We start from the raw sequence: 8,008 nt of genomic DNA on the forward strand, positions 1-8,008 counted from the left end.
AGAGACAGACTACTAGATTTACATATATTAACAGAATTTCCCAAAGCACCTCCTCATAGTAAAATTGGAAAAACAAATCACACTTATTGTTTTATATTCATTAATGAGGTGACCTAGTATTAAGGGATCTGCTCTGTGGCACTTTTTTGCATAAACCAGGTTTAGATATTGGACAGAAATTTTATATTGAATTTTAAAATGTGACCAAAAGTGAAAAGTAAAAATAAGTTCTAAAAGGAAGAAGCCATCAATTTTAACACTTGATGTGTACATAGTTTTCATGAGGTCAGTCATTATTATTTTACTCCTTTTCTGGAGTTAAAATACATATATATCTATATATATATATAATGGTTTTTATCCATTATAGAATTATAAATTCTTTGACCATCAATCATACATTATTGAAATAACTGGAGCTGTATTGACAAAATCAGAGTAAATTTATGAGCTGAAAAATATTCTGGGAATTCTATTCAATAAAGAAAGCTAGTCTGAATTTTGAAACAGAAGCATTTTTTTTTCAAAAAAACATTCCTTTTTGTGATTCATAAGCAAAATGCTGTTAACTCCATGTCTGGCATTAAGTCTATACAATGAATAGAATAGAATTTTTTTTTTTTTAGGTTTCAATTAGAATTATCTCAAAACAAATATTTTCTTCATTATAAAAACAAGTTAAATTCCCAAGGTAGTTTGTTAAATGTGAAATGAAATCATTTTACATATTGTCATGTCCTATATATTTACAGTGCTTTATTGAAACATGATGATAAATATGACAATGCATTCAAAATTTTTTATTGAAAACCATATATACCTAAATGAAGATAATTTTTTGTTCATATATTTTTTGAGGATCTACTCAGTACTGTGGAGTACTTGTGAGGGGTATACTTTTGGAAACTGAGTACAGGAATCCAAGATACTGAGACATGATTGAGAAGAGAGCCAGGGAAAGGAAATTGATTAGAGAAAAAAACAGATAAAAACATATGACATGTAAAAGTATTGACTAATGGGGACTACAGATCCTGGAAAACTGGTATTCCACATGTATCATGTACCCAAATAGCAACTCTGTCCATTCCATCACTGAAACATTCGTCTCAGCTCATGGAGGCACAGGTATACACTATTAGCATCAGGAAGCACATCATCTACACTGTAGCCTTCAACAGGAGGGCATACTCTCCACAGACATTGCTTTTAACAATTTTCTTGAGTAACAATTCTTCTAACAACCATATTTAAATTCTGTGAAAAAATAACTAATATTAAAATTTCTTCCCATTTAATTCATTTTGTAAAAATAGAAAGATACAGGGAAATACAAGGTTTAACCTGTCCAACTATTAAAACCAGTTAAATAATTTAAGTTAAAAGATAACGGACTTTCGTTTAATCCATTATTTCCCATCTGTTCTCAAACTAGGTATATAAAAAACTAATGCATTTTCAGATTTATAAATGCACTAAATATTAGCAAGTGATTTTTAAAAACTAATAAAAAACTAATGCATTTTCAGATTTATAAATGCACTAAATATTAGCAAGTGATTTTTAAAGTGCCAAAATGTCAAAAGGAATGAAACAATCTCAAGATCTTTATTTATCTGCACATTCAGGCATAAACTCCCCTTCAATTTCCAAGGAAGATGGAGGAGACCGGCTCTGTTTTGTCATCATGGGTAATGTAGATGGTGTTGAATTTTTCCAGCCTCATTCAGTGTACCTTCAAACTTCATCCTCAATGAAAATAAATTACCCAGAACATATTAGACACCAACTATATTAACCTTTGGAGGCAATACCTGTGGCTAAAGCATTAGAATAAAACACATTTTCATATTTTGCACTGATTGTAACATGTTTCTTGGGTAATTTTAATGCTTTTTTCCCCAACCCACATTCAAAACATCAAGCTTGTTGCTGGACTGATATATAAAAAACAAGCTTTCAAATACTCAGTGTCAAAAATTAAACTTCATTGCTACACTTACAAGTCATGAATTTTATGTGAATATCAAATGAATGTAAGCTTGAAACAATTAAATTTGATGTAATGGCTATTGGCTTTTTTATTTGAAAATAATGAATTAGCAATATATTTTAAACATGAATTATGAATTTTTCCTTTTTAGCTTTCAAAAAAATTTACTCTGGTATAATATATAATTTATTATGTTTGCTATAATGTATAATTTATTATAAGTTTGCTACTGAACAGACAGATGCATATAATGGTCCTAAATCATATATTTTTGTCTGTCAAAATATTATATATAGTTATGCTTAAAATAAGGTTTGCAACTCTACATGTAAATGTTTTAAATGTAAACGTATTGTATTAAATTGTGCTGGTGCAATTCAGGATATCATTGTCCAGGTTTGACTTTTTGGGGACCTCTCTTAAAATAAATGTAAATGGTGCTTGAAGATAGTCATGTAATGGAATTGAAATGAACCATCTCATTTCTGAGGATAAGCAAATGCTAAATGGAAATAGCACACCTTGCATAGATCTTAGGCCAATATACAGTATCATATCTCCTAACAAGATGTAAATTTTCTTTCTTTCAAAAGCTGTTCTACCACTATGCACAACTTTCTTTGAATCAAAGAAATTGGCACACAAAATATCTATTGTATTAACAAAAAGAAGATGTAAATCTTAAAAACCAAATAGCTGTCTGATAGTTGTGGATATAGTACATAAAGCCAGTCACTAAGTGATGAACTGTTCCTAATTATGCTATAAATATGCATTGCATATCTCTTATATAACTCTTCAAGGGGGTCTTTAAAAATGAAATCATATATACTCTCAAGAGAACTTCGAAGTCTTATGCCTTTATCAAAACCATTAGTGTCTTTGGGTGGAAGGACCAGAATAAGCTTAAGAAGGAACAAAGGAAAGAATAAGTAGTTACAGGAGGGAAACATCACACTCACTTGTCTGTCATTGTGGACATTCTCCTATGTGTCCAGAGTAAGCATGCATTTTTGCTTTATCACAAATCTATGCTATCGGGAGAATTATTAGGACCCAGGAAAGAGAAAGTATCAGTATCAACACTGGAGATAGTGTATGTTAAACATCATGGGAGAGAGTTTGAATTTGATCATTAGCACTTTCCTAAGATAGACATTCTTGAAAGAGACCCAGGGAGCCCCAGAAAAATTATGATGATTTTTCCATTTAAATGATGATGAAAAACAATGATGATTTATAGCATTTAAAATACAACTATCTTTGGAAAAACCCCCAAACAGTGAAAGTAGTCATGTTGGATTATTTAAGTTCTCTAAAATCAAGGAGTATAAGGTAATTCTGTTTTGAATTTTGATTGGTAAATTATAGTTACCTTTTTAGAAGAGGTACTGCATGATGTATTTTTGGAAGCAAAACAGTGTTGACATCAATTTATGATTTAGAAGCAGTTAAAGGAAACACACAAGCCAGGTAGGATTTAAATCTCATGGTAGAACAGTAGGTGGTCTTGAAAGGGATCATGGTGAACATTCCCCAACTGTCCTATGAAGGCATCTGGAGCAGGCAAACACCAAAGATGACTGAGGAATCACTTCTGAGCCTTAATATGGAGGGAGGTTCCTGGAGAATAATTGAAATACTCAGGATATCACTTTTATCTTTAAGTCTTCTGATTAGACTGTCAAAGTCTCTCATATTTTCATATTTTGATTATCTTCTTATTTGGAAGCCATTCAAAGAATTACAGAACAATTTTATAACAGGAGTCAAGAATAGAGCTATAAAGAAAGACACATATGGCCTCCATAGTTGTATGCTCTTAGTTAAGTCACATAACCTCTGTGGGCCTTAATTTCCCATACGGGAATGACAAGTACCTGTCATTAGTTAAGTTATATGAGGCATTCAAAGTAATGTGGTAGATAACGCTTAAAATGTGTAGAGATGTAGAATAATAAATACAGCTCTCCAACTGGGAAAATTGTGGAAAAAACATATGTAGCTATTTGGGAAATCATTTTGACTTTGAACCTTGTCTTTTATCCAACTATTTATCAACACGAAGAAAATGGAGTCACTTTTTAAAGCACATTAATGGATAGATCATATTTGTTTTACTTGTTTTTTTAAACATTTTTATTAGTTGTTAATGAATTATTTTATTTTATTTCTTGGTATGTGGTCCTGAGGATAGAACCCAGTGCCTCACATATGCTAGGCAAGCGTTATACCACTGAGCCACAATCCTCACCCTTTAATTGTTTTTTTTTTTTTAGGACATGATTTAACAGAATTCTCATGCTATGTGTGCACCCAATTTGTGCTCCATTGTGACTTAGGCAAAGTCTACATCTTAATTTACATTGGATTTTAGAGCAATACCACCTTCTAAGGAGTTCTTTGGGATAAGAGTGAGAAATAGAGGAAATCCATTGGAGATTTGCAAGTTTAGAAAAGTCAGCGAAAATTTCTTTACTTTAGTTGTCATGGAAATTTCTGATCTTTTCCTTAAAAACATAAAATAATTCAGAAAAATTTTTAAAAAGGTGTAAAAATAACAAGAGATCGCAAGAGTAATTTTCTAAATTTGAGAACTAGCCAAATGATCCTTTAAAGTTCATAAACCTGTGTGTTCTGGGTCGGGTGAGAAATCAGTACTGAGCCAATCAAGATTTATATGAAATTTTAAAACACGAAGGTCAAGAAGTATTGCAAACCATATTACTCTATATAGGTTAAAATGTCCCAGGCATTGATGGCCATCGGCATAGAATGTAAGCTATGACTTAAGTGCAGGGAACAATGTGGGCTGAACCCATGAAAAGCCATTGCAGCACCAAACACATTTGTTCATGTTCACAGAGTTCAAACACACACAATGGACATTGCATGATCTGCTTTTTGTGAGTCAACATCAAGTCCAAATTTAGCCCTTAAAAAAAATAATCTAACCTACATAGGCTTCTATTTTATACCAATTCCCTTTTCATTTCACTTTAGACAACAAAATTTCCATTAAATAAAAATATATTTAGCAAATACTTTCCATATTTCATTTTTTTTCAGAGAAAACCACAAAGACCTAGAAAGTAGGTTTTTGAAATTAAGATATAAAAATGTAACATAAATAAAAACACTTTTCCACCTCCTAATTTTAGACCTCTTATATATAAACATTCTGATATTAGTTTCTTAGAAGTGTGGCTAAAAATAGAAAAACAACACTGAAAATAAACAAAATTTAAAAATTTTTACAAAATGAAATCTTAGGTAAAAGTAAGTTTTCAGCATTCACACTGATGTCCCTTCAGAGTGAACTGTGGAGAGTACCCTGGCTTCCTCCTTAGGTTTTGGGAGATGCTGCATTCAGTCCTGGTTTCTCTCTCTTGTTCAATCTTGAGTGAGTTAATGAATGTTTCTTGGTCTCGAATCATTCTCTGTAAATTATACAAACTTCTGTAAATGATCTTTAAGGTAGCTCTCTGGTTTGAAACTTAACACCTGCATTGCTCACAGCTGCCCTACAGGTCACTCCAGACACATTTCTTACTCCTACCAGAACAAACTGAATTATTTCAAGGTCTCAAATTTAGTGTTCATTGCAACTTGAAGTATTCCCACACTCATAACATTGGCATTCCCAGGTGATTACTGATACCACCTCCCTTACATAACTATCCACTTTCTCCTCTCAAGAGATAAAGTGGGATGCGTTTTTATAATTAGAAAAATAACAGTCATCCACCCCCTCCACATCCCACTTTCTTATCATCTGAGATGGATAATTTACCTGTATTTGTGTGTTCAGACTATCTTGTGATGATAATAATATACAGTTAAGGCTTGCTATAAATAAACTTCTCACTTTATCTAGCTACTTGGCAAAAATATCAGGCATGGGACAAATCCAAAATCTCCAACAAGTGCCCCCTTGAAACTTTTGACCTATCTTATCCCACTCTAGAACATCTACCTCTCAGCCTATGTTGAGAATAAATCCTTGAAATACTGTGTTATTTTCTATATGTGTTTCCTCCATTTGTTTATTATTCAACAAATTTTTATTATACTCCTGCCCTATGCTGTTTTAGAACTTGAAGATACACGTATAAGTAAAAATGTCAAGGTCCTTTTGTTTAAGCAATTTGCATTACACTTAGGAGTGGGAATGAGTGCTAAGGGGAGAAAGAGTAACAAGGTAACTAACAAATGAAGAGAACAAATAGGGTGTAATGGCTGGAGAGATGGAGGAGGAAGGGCACTTTAAATTGTGCAAGCATGGTAGACCTCCAGAAAGAACTGGCTTAAAATGAAATTTGAATGAACAGAGACAGTCTGCAAGTGTATGAAGGATGGATCAGGTGGGAGAATAGGAAGAGGACCATCCCTCAGAGAGAAAATGGAAAGTCATTCCAAACTATTGTTCCTTTTTACCAGTGTGCGGCCATCAGTGGGCTGATCCCTGGATTCTGAATGCATGCATATTCTGACAAGCTTCTTACTGTAGTTTGAGTCACCATACCTTATCCCAATCTTTCTAAATTGAACCTCTGATTATAATCAACATACAGTATCCTCTCAAGATTTCCTTTATCTTCCCTTTTCTTCTGTCATACTGACATCTTAGTCTTCATTGCTTCAAACATCAGGTGGAGAAAGTTGAGAAAATGCATGAAATTGAATGTATGGAAATACAGAACTGAGTAAAGAGCAAGAAAAGGAAAGCAGGATACTGATTGGAAAACAAATATAAAAAGAGACTAAAAGACAGAACAAGGACTGAACTAGGGCAGTGGCCATCAGCATGTACAGGATAGAATGAATTGGAGAGAGAAGCAGCAGATTCTCTAGAAGCTTCAGCAGGCAAACTCCAAAGATTTAAACCTATTAAGGTGTGAGCGCAATAATGTGCAAGAGAAAGCCAGGAGGAGCTTGTGTGGGAGACTGATTAATTACTTTCCTATATACAGTTTTGCCTCAGTATCCACGCGGGGATTGGTTCCAGCATCCCCTCCCTCACTACCCTATGCCCTGTGCATACCAAGACCCATGATGCTCCAGTTCTTTATATATAATGGCATGGTATTTACATACAGCATACACATACACACATCCTCCCTTATGATTTAAATCATTTCCTGCCTAGTTGCAATGTAATTGCTGTGGAAATAGTTGTTATTCTGCGTTGTTTATGGAATAATGACAAGAAAAATTCTGTACATGCTTAGCACAGACACAATTTTTTTCCTCCATAGTTGGTTGAATTCATGGTTGTGGAATTGGCAGATAGGAGAGCTAACTGTATTCAATTTCAGCTCTTTATACAAATTCTGCGTAATGGAATATACACAAAGGACTTAAAAACAGAACATTACAGGGACACAGCCATATCAATGTTTATAGCAGCACAGTTCACAATAGCTAAATTGTGGAACCAACCCAGATGCCCTTCGTTAGATGAATGAATAGAGAAACTTTGGTATATAGTCACAATGGAACATTACTCAGCATTAAAAGAGAATAAAATCATGGCATTTGCAGGTAAGTGGATGGAGTTGGAGAATACAATGCTAAGTGAAGTTAGCCAATCCCCCCAAACCAAAGGCTGAATGGACTCTTTGATATGATGACTCTGATTCATAATGGCATAATAGTGATAGGCAGAGGGAGCATGAGAGGAATGGAGGAACTCAAATAGGGCAAAAGGGAGGCAGGGAAAGGGAGAGGGCAAGGGGATAGGAATGAGTTAGACATCATTACCCTAAGTACATGTATGAAGACACAAATGGTGTGAACATACTTTGTCTACAACCAGTGTCATGAAAAATTGTGCTCTATATGTTTAATATGAAATGAATTGCATCCTGCCATCATGTATAACAAATTAGAATGAATAAATAATTTATTAAAGACCAGAAATTATAAATAAATAATTTAATAAAGATAAAAAGTTTAGATTCTAGGCTTATGGAATGAATGGCTAATCCCCCTCACACTCAGGTAGCCACAAAG

Source organism: Marmota flaviventris, chromosome 14, assembly GCF_047511675.1.
Source record: "Marmota flaviventris isolate mMarFla1 chromosome 14, mMarFla1.hap1, whole genome shotgun sequence".
Lineage (NCBI taxonomy): Eukaryota > Metazoa > Chordata > Mammalia > Rodentia > Sciuridae > Marmota > Marmota flaviventris.